General features: G+C 50.9%; 1 pseudogene; it reads right to left on the minus strand.

Moving 5' to 3' along the window:
• Positions 1-478: 478 nt before the first annotated feature.
• LOC137756624 (nuclear RNA export factor 2-like) lies at positions 479-7947 on the minus strand (annotated as a pseudogene).
• Between the last annotated feature and the right edge of the window lie 4472 nt (positions 7948-12419).

Raw genomic sequence — 12419 nt, forward strand, 5'->3', positions numbered from 1 at the left:
GCCTCTCTATTTCCTTCTCTCTCTCTCTCTCTCTCTCTCTCTCTCTCATGATGAGACCTCATTTTCTGTAGATACATATACAAATATATAAACGTGCATAATAAATATGTAAACACCTACATAAGCAAACTTACAGGAAGATATGATGAAGATGAAAACATTCAACGGTTACCTTTGGGTAGTATGTTTTGGGGTAATGATTTTTTTCCCCCTCCACATATACTGTGACATATACAGTGGAATGAACCTCATGCACACTCCTGAACACCCAACTGTCTGTTAATACAGAAGCAGCATCCATGAAATTAATAAAAATAATACAAGGCTGCTCAAAATAACTAGTTTCATATGTAACACGAATGAAATGCTCAGATTAAAAATGACTGAAATAAACAAGGACAACAAATTAGCTTCAAGTTCCCATTAATCACTCCTCTACTCCTCCCAGCTCCCTCCTATGCCCACGCAAACCCAGCACTCACTTCTGATTCCACTAGAGGTTCACCTCAGGTGGGGTGGAGGATGCCTGCATGATGTCCTGCTGCTCCTGGGAGAGGGTGTGCATGGAGCTGGAGGTGGGCGTAGGCACTGGGATGGAGAACACACTCTGGGTCTCACTGGGGCTGGCGTCCCTCACAAACAGCTCGTCATTCACGATGTACAGACTGAAGGAAAAATGGGCCCTCAGACAAGTGCTGGATGGACACCCACACCCCCAATATTGACTCTGCTCCCACTGGCACTCAGCAACCAGATTCCTTCCACGCCCCTCCTGTGTCTGTCTCCCAGGTTCCTTGACTGGTACCTCTGGCCCTCCCCACAGAGCCCACCTTTGGAGAGACTGTCTACCACCTTCACTCGATTTATAGGTTTATCCCCAACCCACGGGCAATTTCGCATTTACCCTTTACCACAGCCCAAGGGGTGGACGCTCTGATCCCCATTCTCGGAAGAAGACACTGAGTCACAGAGAGGTCATGTGACTTGACCAAGGTCACACAGCGAGTGAGTGTTGGGACAAGGAGAGAACGCATAGGCCGACTCCAGAGCCCATGCTCTTCTTCACCACTAGGCTAGACTGCTCCTGGGATCTTCCCGCTGGCTTTCCACAATACTGAGTAAACCTAAGGTCTCCGCCACCACATTCCCAAGCCCCTGAGCGCAGGCGGGGATGGGCATTCCCGCCCACAACAGGGCTCTCACCTGGAGTACCTGGCAGGGGTAACGATGAAGGTCCGGGTGAAGGCACGCACACAGCCCTGAGAACTTCCTTCCACTTCAACAGCAAACAAACAACAGTACCCCTTAGAGCCACACGTGCTGTACACGCTCACACGGCGGTCCCCAGTCAGGCTGTGACTGGACACTCATGCTGAGAGGGCAGTTGTTCACGGGGGCCAGGGTGTCGGGAATCGGGAGGGCAACTATAGGAGCAGTCTGCGCCCAGTGACAGGGCCCCTGACAACCACTACACAGGTTCACGGGATGCGTTTTTCACAGCCGCCCAAGAGGTGGATACTACTACCCCATTTTGCAAATGAGGAAACTGAGAGGTTAAGTAACGGCCCAAGTTCTCAGAGTGAGTATCTGGGATGACAGCCACCAAACTCCGCAGCCTGTGTCCCCAACGCCCAGGGTTTGCAGGGCAGACAAGGCATGGACACAGCTCAGACCTGGATTGTCTGTGGGAAGCCTGAGGGCTGGAGAACACAGTGAGGGAGGGGAGGGGAGGGGAGGGGATGTGGAGGGGAGGGGGGAGGGGAGGGGAGGGAAACGAAGGGATGGGAGGGGAAGGGGAGGGAGGGGAAGGGAAGGGAGGAGAAGGGAAGGAAACGGGAGGAAAGGGAGGGGAGGGGAAAGGAGGGGAAAGGCAGGTAAGGGAAGGGAAGGGCAAGGAAGGGAAGGGAAGTGCAGAGAGGGGTAAGGGAGGGGAGTGGAAGGGAAGGGAAGGGGAAAGGAGGGAAAAGGCAGGGAAGGGAACGGAAGGGAAGAGAAGGGAAGAGAAGGGGAAGGGAAGGGAAGGGGACGGAAGGGGTCAGGGAAGCTGGGTGGTTCTGGGAATGAGCCTGGCCAGGGGGAGGCAGCAGTGGGGAATCTGGGGAGGGGACTCTACACACACTCACCTTCCTTGAACACCCCGTTGACAGAGAAGCAGAGCACCCTTTCCTGAAAGGGAAGAGCCAAGGTGCCCAGTCACCACCTCCGCCTTCTACCCACCTGCGGCTTCCTGGGCCCGCCCGAGGGAGGAAGCAGGCGCTCACCGTCTGGAACCACGTGTCCACCACGAAGGAGCTTAAGTCATGCTGAGTCTTGGGCAACACACAGAGGGTGTGCACAATGACACGTTTTGTGTGCTTCAGCAGCTGGACCCGCAGGTCTATGAGGGGAGGGGAAGCGGGCGAAGGTCAGGGGCTGCCACGCCCTGGGCCCTATGATTGACCCCTTCACCGCCCTTTCCCACCCAGTCTTCCCATCACACACTCACGGGGGTCCTTGAGCTTCTTCATATTCCTGCTGTCCTTGAAGTACTCGCACAAGCTGCTTCTAGGAGACAAAGAGCAACAGTGGGTGGTGGGTGTTTGCAGGAGCTGGCCCGTGTCGGCTGGGGAGCCACATGGCCCAGGAGCAGAGCCTGTGCTGTGATACTCACGGGGCTGGGTCCTCGGTGTGGAAGGGAATGGTCAGGGAGAAGTAGGCCCTGTGGTGATAAGCACCCACGAGACACCGTCGGTCTCCATAGTCGTGGATCAAGTAGAACCTGAGGGGGAGCAATGAGAACAGTCTATCTCTGTGGTCTGGACCTCACATGAGACTTGGAAACTCCCCTGAGCAGACCTGTGCTTAGGTGGCCTCACCTGTCCTCGCCCTCCCCCCTTGCTCAGCTTCCCAGAGGTACTTACTGCTGCAGGAATTGCAGGACTTGTCTCTTCAGCTTATCAGATCCAAAGTAGCTGCCCTGGAATCAAATGGCATTTGAGACTATGCAGTGGATAAAGCCTCCCTGCAACACCCCAAATGTTGTTTGATCCTCTTCCTCACCTTGCAGGGCTTTACTACGTAGGGAGTGTCAACATCAACGGTAACTGGTGACGGTAACTCCTGGCCATCCTGGAGAAGGGAAGAGGAAGTCAGGAGTGGAGACCAGGGGAGTGGCCCTGGATGATCCGGGAAAAGGATGGGCCCAGGAGGGTGAGGGTCAGAGGTCAGGTGTGAAAGGGCCCTGGAAATTCCATGGGAAAGCTTACACTGGATGTCTTCATCATGAGGTCCTGGAAGTCTCTCTCTAGTGTTATATTCAACTTGTGTGTGTGCGTGTGTGTATTTATGGGTATTTTTCCAGCAAGTCTATCCATGTCATTTTCAGGAGTCCATGCCCCCCAAAATGGTTAAGGTTCTGATGCTAATATGTGATCTAGGCAAGACCCAAAGGGCTTGAGGGCAGGTGCAGAGGCCACCGACATTCGTAAGAGACAATGATTTACGTAGGCACTTACCAGGCGTAACAACTTCGGGAAACATTCTCTGATGGCCCTGTCCAAAACCAAAAATAGAGAAGAGGTGCTTGATAGTTCAAGGCTGCAATGCTTCCTTTGAGTTAAAACAGTAATACCATAAACAGACATCAGTGTGTTCTGGCCCATCCAGCAGCGCCCTTTGCCCACCTCTGCTTCTGATTTTAAGGGTTTTCGGTCCACTTCCCTGTTGAGCACTGAGCATCTGTCATCTTACTGTCTGAAAGGCACTGCCTCCTCATCTCTCTCAATACCTTCACTTTAATATTCCTTCCCTCCCTCCCTTCCTCTCCTTCGCCTGGGTAGCTCCCACCCAGACTACTCGCACTCCCTTCTCCAGTGCCACAGGGAGCAGCATTTCAAACCCATACTGCAGGGCTTCCTTCTCCTCCCTTCCTTCCTCCAGGGCCCCACTGAAGGCTGTGGGGAGAAGAGGGAATGGGGTGGGAGCCCGGGGCTCTGCTACCTCACTGGGGGTCCAGCACTCTGGCAAGACCCGGACACCCCCCAGGGATGGCCCAGGATGCTGGGCCAGGGAGGTGAGTGAGGTGGGGCTCAGGGAGGGAGATGGAGGGGATGAAGGCAGAAAGGGAGTGAAGGTAGGAGGGGAGAGATGAGAGAGACATAGGGGCACAGAGACAAGGGAGAGAGAGAAAGCAAAGGGAAGGGAAAGAAGCTCTCCCGTGGTCGGGGTCAGGGAAGAAGAGAGAAGAAAGGGGAAACGGCGCCCCTGTTGCGGCTCTTCACCTGCCCCAGAATCGCCCAGACACACCAGGTAGGAATGGAAAATATGCACATGTTGGGCTGGGGCCCCACTGGATGCTGGTTGAAACTTTGTCACCTGTGTGAGTTCAGCCAGACTTGGGCATGGGAAACAGGGCCGCCATGGGGGCACATCTCCCCCAGAATGAGGAAAGGGTCAGGTCCCAGCTCAGTATGGGGCTGAGGATCCGTGGCCCAGTCTTATGATCACCGCCTTCTCTCCTGATGACCCCTGCACCTGTCTGAGTTCGTTCTTTATCTGAGGAATCGTACCTGTCTCAGGCTGCCCAGGGCTCCTGTGAAGGACCAGATGGGATGATGTGACGTGTGCAGGGAGGGATGGGAAGTGCCCCTGAGAGCCCTGTCCTTCTGTCTCCTCTACCACCTCTGCCCTCTGCCTTCCACTCCTGCCTCAGGAAGCCCTCTGATCACTGGCGGGGGCCCACGTCTGGCCCCTTGACTCAAGGAGCCCTGCTTTTTCCCGAGGAGGGTCCAGCTCCTGACATTGGGCCAGCAGAATGGATGTCATGACAGCAGCCACCCACGGCCTCAGCCCTCAGCATGGCGCAGGAAAGCCCCCATGTCAACCTGGGAGACGAGGGGGGACCCCTTTGGAGGAAGGGGAAGAGGGCCCCTCTCAGAACGGGGGAGGCAAACGCCATCTCAGCACGAAGAAGGAAGGCTTCTCTCAGCAAGAGGCCCTGGACTGGAGGACCCTTCTCAGTCCAGGGCGCCAGCATCTGGATCAAGGCTGGTCGCTCCTGGTCCTGGTGAGGAGGAGAAGCCCTGCTTCCTGCGGCACACTCTTGGGAGGCCTTGGCGGAATATAGCTGGGCGCAGAGAGCTGGAAACAGACCCCAGAGCCCCTGCAGAGGTGAGCAGGTCAGGGGAAGGAAACTCCTCACCGGTGATAGGCACAGAGAGAGCAGAAGGTGGGGCCTGTGATCCTCCCAGAAGACCAGGGCTGCCACCTTTGGCAAAGGGGCACTGTCACAGATAGTCTAGGCTCCCATGGGTGAAGGTCACCAGGAAGGGTGACAGGGTGTTCACACTGACCTTACATAGGTGGACTGGTCTGGGAAGGTGCCACACAATGGGTTCCCTTGCAGCCACAGCTCTTCAAGCTTCAGCCCTTTAATCTTGCTCAACTCCCACACAGACATCAGCTGAGAAATATGGGGCGGAAGTGGGAAAAGGAATCCCAGGGAAAGAGGGACATCCGGATCTCTGCATCCCCAGCCCCCTCCCTCCCCCACAGGTACCTTCACCTGCCTCCTGTCATCGCTCTGATGGCCACTAACACGCCCCCCCCCCTACTCTCAACCCAACATTGATCTGGCTCCCTCTTCTCACCTTATTTTTGGAGAGGTTCAGGATCTTGACCGTGGGGGCCATCTGTATAATGTCAGACAGGCCATCCAGCTGGTACAGTTTGCTGCTGCTCAAGTTCAAGGACAACAGCTTTGGGGCAAGAAGAGGTAGAGTGAAGGTTACTATCTAGGACCTTGGAGACAAATCTGCCCTCCACCCCATCTCTTCCACCCCCTACCCTAATACCAGCACTGGGCCTACAGCCTCACCTCAGGGAAATTCTTTTTGATGATCTGCAGGGTGGCAGCCATGCAGCTTCTTTGATTCAGAATTATATCAATATCATGGCCCAACAAGCCTTCAGGAAGGAGATGGGAGGGAATCAGATGGCTGAGTGGGGTCTGGGGCCAGCAACAGCCCCGCCCCACGTTACCATCCCTAAGTCTCCCTCTAGGAAGACCCCTCTGCCGTCGCCCGCCCTAGAATTACTGCTGTCAGCCGTACCTGGGTCAACGCGGAGCCTCCGGAGGTCAAGAGCTTGCTTGGAGACATCAAATCTTTTGCGCAAGGTCAGCTGTGGAGAGAGAGATGGAGAGAGCCGCTCAGAGGCTGTGGTGGTGGCAGGGAAATCGGGGGCGAGGGGGACAGGGGCCTGGAGGAAGGAGAGGTGGGTCTGAGCGCTGGCACACAACATGCCTTGAGTCTGCATTACCTTTAGCTGCTCCATTTCTTCTGGCTTCAACTTATCCCGCACAGAGTAGGGAGCAGCGGAGGGGCTGACAAACACAGGTATCTGCAGGAAGAAGAGGTGGGGTAAGCACCAGGAACTCTAGTTCCAAAGAAGACAACCAGCCCCTGGCCTGTACTCCTTCCTCAGGATGAGGTACAGGTAATGCCCGCGACACACACCTTTCGGCTCTCCTCGTCACAAATCTTGTTGCTGACATCCATCAATGCAGAGGCAGTGCTACCTTCTTGGACAAAGAACTCAGCCCCATTGTGAATAAAGTGGAACTACAGGGATTGAATGCAACAGCAATAGTATCAGAAGCCAACAGACCCTGCTGAACCAGGTCTCTCTCTCCCCCTTCCCTGTGCCCACGCGTCTGGCTTCGGCATCCTCTCTTACGTCCACTGGAGTGAAGGGGACACTGCAATGGCGCTGGATTGAGTTCATTAGCCATGTCCTGTCATACTGTATCCCACAAGGAATCTAAGGATGAAAAGAAGGGATGGGAGAGAGGACAGACAACAGGGAATTTAGGCTGGAGGACGAACCTTTTCCTGTTCTTTTCCGGCCTTCTACTGAGCTTGACAGGGCTTCTAAAGAAGGGACCACTGGCATGATTTCTTATGGGTGTGCGTAATATGGATTTCCTAAATACTCTTTCTCTCCAGTCAAACTCTCTTCCAAATAATCAAGGTGTCAGAGATGATCTTCCTTTTATAAATTTCCAGGAGATCCTACCCAGTGCAGACACTGCTTGCCCCTCAGACAAGGTCTCCAGAGGCTCGACCCTCCATCTCCCACACTCAGCTTGCCAAACTGAGACCTCCAACGTGGAGTTGCTCCATATCCTTGGCAGTAGTTTCCATCTTTGCTCTGAGACAGGCTCCTCCGTTCTCCTCACAGTCAGCCTGTTCCCTTTACACTGCTTCTCTGAATCTGCCCTTAGATGAACAAGATTGTTAACTCCTGGTCATAAAAAGGACAGATTACAAGCTGTCCACAGTGAAATAAACCAGCATCTCTACATGAGACCAACACAACTCCCCCTGACTTTTCTCTCCTGCACATTCCATCCATTTTTCAGGATACTCACGGTGACCCTGAACCAGCTCCCTGGGGTTCCGTCTTGTGTGTTCTCCTGCATTTCTCTCTCCAGAGGTTTTCTGTTTCCCCACACAGTCATATGCATGTGGCCTTCACTGTGCCATCTCACTGTCCTCTCGTTGCCTCGGATGGTAAAGGAAGAGCTGCAGGGGGGATGTGGAGAGAAGGAGGGTGAGTGGCCATACGTGCTAAGAAAGTCTTCTGTACACCCTCGTCTCTTTGACACCAGCACTACAATTAGGATCGCTCAACCATTATTTCACTTCTAGCATGCTTCAGTTTTGCAGTGACAGAAGAAGAACAAGTCCACGGAGAGTGAGAGAGGTGCATAGTCCCAGGGGCTGCTGTGTACAAACCCTGCTGCCTGGTCACTTACTGTCTTACTTCGGGGTCCTCCTGGACATCCCTCTTCACCACGTTTCCATCATCCTCCTGGAGGTGTGAGGGCTGAGGCTCACCCCCACTGTGTTCATAATGAGGGCTCCTCTTGCCAGAATTACCTGGGAAAGAACTACAACCTTTCTTTCTTCCTTGAGGTGGTCTACCACCATCACTGTATTCTGAAAAGAGGAACAAAAATACAAGTTTGAAGACACATCTGTGGTGCACTTACCATGTACCATGTCTTAGGTAACAGGATGGTAGGGCAGGCAAAGTGCCAACTTGGCCTAAGGGACCAATCCCACAAACCTCAGAAAGGACAATCTTCTGCCTGTGCAGAGAGGACAGCCTTATCCGACAGATGGCACTATCAGGGGAAGAATCGAGGAGGAGCAGGATGAGGAAGAGGAGGACAAGGAGGAGAAAGAGGAAGGAGAAGGAGGAGGGAGGAGAGGACAACTGCCTTGAAACTTTTAACACAGTGGAGCAGGACTGATAAGGAACCGAGGTGTATGCGTCCATGGGTTAGACTGGACACCAGTCATATATGTACCAGGAAGGCACCCGAATCTTGCCTTCTCTCAGGACTTTCCAACAACCACACCAATACCTCTCTCGTGCTTCCCAAATCCAATCAGCCACCACACCGATTCCACTAACAACCAGCAAGCTAGCTGGACTTCCTTTGCCAGTGCACTAGGAGCTTTAATGTCAGGTGGCACTGATGTCACAGCCTCCTGAACTGTCTCCCTCCCTCCAGCTTTGCCCTGAACAATACTCTGTTTGAAAGAGCCAGGGTGAGCTCTCTTTTGGGCCAGCCTGAAATGCCTTTCAGCTCAGCAGGCAACTCTTCCTCACTTCAGCTCTTCTATAACAAGGGTGTGAATGATAACCTGGAATGATGTGTCAGCCACCATTTCCAAGTGTTTAGGGATTCTTCTTTTGCTTTCTATTACTGGTTTCTAATTTGATTCCATCGTGGCCAGGGAACACACTCTGGGACATTTCAATTCTTCTTTTTTTTTTTTTAATAAGTTAATTTCTTTATTTATGTCTGCGTTGCGTCTTCGTTGCTGCACACGGGCTTTCTCTACTTGCGGCTAGTGGGGCTACTCTTCGCTGTGGTGCACGGGCTTCTCGTCGCGGCGGCTTCTCTTGTTGCGGAGTTTGGGCTCTAGGCGCGCGGGCTTCAGTAGTTGTGGCACGAGGGCTTCAGTAGTTGTGGCACGCGGGCTCAGTAGTTGTGGCTCGAGGGCTCTAGAGCGCAGGCTCAGTAGTTGAGGCGCACGGGCTTAGCTGCTCCGCAGCATGTGGGATCTTCCTGACCAGGGCTCGAACCTGTGTCCCCTGCACTGGCAGGCGGATTCTTAACCACCGCACCACCAGGGAAGTCCCTCAGTTCTTTTTGAATTTACTGAGGCTTGTCTGACGGTCGAGGAGATGGTCTAACTTGGTGAATGTTACAGAGACCCTCGGGGAAAAAAACTGTACTCTGCTGTTGTTGGGCAGACTGTTCTGTTTATGTCATGCAGATCTCGTTAGTTTCCTGTGTTATTCAGGTCTCCTATATCCTTGTTGATTTTCTCTCTGGTAATTCTGTCACTTGCTAAGAGGGAGGTGGGTGTGGAAGGCCCCCACTGTAATTATAGATCTGGCTCTTTCTCCTTTCAGCTCCACCAGTTTTGCTTCATGTACTTTGAGGCTCTGTTGTTTGGTGCGTACACATTTAGGATCTTTATGTCTCCCTGGCGTCCTGATCCTTTCATCATTCTGTAAGGCCTCTCTTTGGCTCTTGTTCATTTTCTTTACTCTGACATCTACTGTATTGGATACTGAAGCCACAGGCACGCTTAGAAAGTGTCCTGGTTATACCTCACCTTTTATTCACTCCTAGGAGTTGTGTTGTTGTTCACCCCTCCGCCCACAAATTCTCCCCTCCAACATATCTAATTCACCATGGGAAAAGATTTGGAAGTTTTTCGGCACCTGCAGAAATAAGATCGTGTCAATTCTCTTCCCCATAGGTGGATTCACTAAGGGTATTTTATTTTTAACACATTCCACTGAAACAGGGAACCAGCAGATAATCATACCAGTGGCTTGTGGGGAGGGAGGATTATGGTAATTACACTGTTAGAAACCAGCTTCCTTTGGGTTGTAATACTTAAGGCTCTCCAGGTTTGTGGGCTGTGCCTTTTGTACATTAACTATTCCATGTTGTCTCAGGGCACGCTTACGAGTAAAGATCCGTCCAGGGCTGATCGCTCCACGATGGAGTGATTACGACCAGGCCTCAGATGAACTCCTCTGAGGAGCCGTTGCTTTCCCTGTGTGGCCCGCTGTCAGGGCAGTCCTGCTACTCACAACCTTGGGACTTTCCCTGTGTGGCACTGGAAGTGAAAGTAAACACAGATAGGGCATTGGACCCACAAATGCCACTTGCTCGGTCCCCAAACCTCGGAGGGGGCCTGGCGTGCTCTCTGTCTCCCACACTCCACATCCAACTGGTCAGGAAATTCTCTCGGCCCCTCTCTCAAAGTATGTCCAGAAGCCAGCCACTTCTCACCACCTCCATTACCACCACCCTGGCCAAGATACCAACATCTATCTCCTGGACTGTACTGCTGTCCAGCTGGCCCCTCTGCTTTCATCCTGGCTCCCTTACCTGTCTGCTTTCAACCCAGCAGCAGAGCACAAGTCAAATCATTTCACTCCTCTGCTCAACACCACATAACAATGGTTTGAAGCCCACCAACATGTTCAAAAGCCAGGAGTTCATAATGATACTCATCAACAATAACAACAACAAAGAGGAACCTTATTGGTGACCTTTGGAGAATGCCGGGCAACCAACTCGTTTTCAGGAAAATCCAGCAATGAAAGGGAAAAATTCACAGTTTAAAGGGAGCAGTAAGGGCATGTGGTCTATGTATGGTGTATAGGAAGAGTCAGAGTCATTTGCAAGAACCCACATTCCTTCAGAAATAACGTTGCCAAGGGGAAAGCGTAGAAGGGGGCCAGCTAACAGCTACCGTAGTCCCCCGGCTGACCAACTATGTCGGGTGCCTAAACAGGGCTAGAGACCTCCCTCATCAAGGTGATTCAGACACAGGCAATCTCAGACATCGCCTTGTCAAGTACTTGATAGAATAATCCAGTGAAGCCATGTGGTCCTGGGATTTACTTTGCTGGGAGATATTTGAGAACTGATTAAATCTCCCTCCTCATTAATCGATCTGTTCATATTATGTATTTCTTTACGATTCAGTCTTGCTAGATTGTCTGTTTGGGGGACTTTATCCATTTCTTCTAGGTTTTCCAATTTGTTGGCATACAATTATTCACAGTATTCGCTAATAATCCTTTTAATTTCTGTAGTATCAGTTGTAATGTCCCTCTTTCATTTCTGATTTTAATTATTTGAGTGTCTTCTATTTTTTTTTTCTTAGTGAGTCTAACTAAGGCGTTTGTCAATTTTGTGTAGCTTTAACAAAAAGCCAACTCTTAGTTTCATTTACTTTTCTTCTATTGTTGTTGTATTTCTTCTCTATTTCATTTATCTCTGCTCTTATATATCTCCTTCCTTCTGCTAGTTTTGGCTTTAGTTTATTCTTCTGTTTCTAATTTCTTGAGGTGTAAAGTTACGTTGTTGATTTGAGATCTTTTGTCTTTTCAATGTACACATTTAAAGCTATAAACTTCCTTCTTAGCACACCTTTGCTGCATCCCATAAGTTTTGGTATGATGGACTTTCATTTTAATTTGTCTCAAAGTAGTTTCTAATTTCCTTTGTGACTTCTTCTTTGACCCATTCATTCTTTATGCGTGTGTATGGAGATTCCAAAAAAAATGAAATACAACTCCCATATGACCTAACAATCCCACTTCTGGGTATATATCCAAAAGAACTGAAAGTAGAATCTTGAGGAGGTACTTGCACATCTATGTTCATAGCAGCACTATTCACAACAGCCAAGAAGTAGAAACAATTAAAATGCCCATCAATGGATAAATGGATGAACAAATTTTGATATGTATATATATATATACAATGGAATATTATTCAGCCTTTTAAAGGAAGGAAATTCTGTCATATGCTACAGCATGGATGAACCTTGAGAACATTACGCTAAATGAAATAAGCCAGTCATGAGACGACAAATACTGTATGATTCCACTTACATAAGTTTTCTAGGGACTTCCCTGGTGGTCCCGTGGGTAAGACTCCATGCTCCCATTGCAGGGGGCCCATGTTCAATTCCTCGTCGGGGAACTAGATCCTGCAAGCATGCTGCAACTGAGAGTCCGCATGCCACAGCTAAGAAGCCTGCATGCCACAACTGAGTCCACATGCTGCAACTAAGAAGCCTGCATGCCGCAACTAGAGATCCCGCATGCTGCAACAAACAGCCAGCGCAGCCAAAATAATAAATAAATAAATATTTTTTTAAAAAGTTGGGAAAACTATAGTAAACAGAGTCCATGGGTTTGAAAAAAAAAAGGTATCTAAAGTAGTCAGATTCATAGAAACAGACAGTAGAATGGGGTTACCAGGGACTGGGGGGAAGGGACAAAGGGGAATTGCTGTTTAAGGTGTAGAGTTTCAGAATTGAAAGACG

Source organism: Eschrichtius robustus, chromosome X (assembly GCF_028021215.1).
Source record: "Eschrichtius robustus isolate mEscRob2 chromosome X, mEscRob2.pri, whole genome shotgun sequence".
In the NCBI taxonomy this organism is placed as follows: Eukaryota; Metazoa; Chordata; class Mammalia; order Artiodactyla; family Eschrichtiidae; genus Eschrichtius; species Eschrichtius robustus.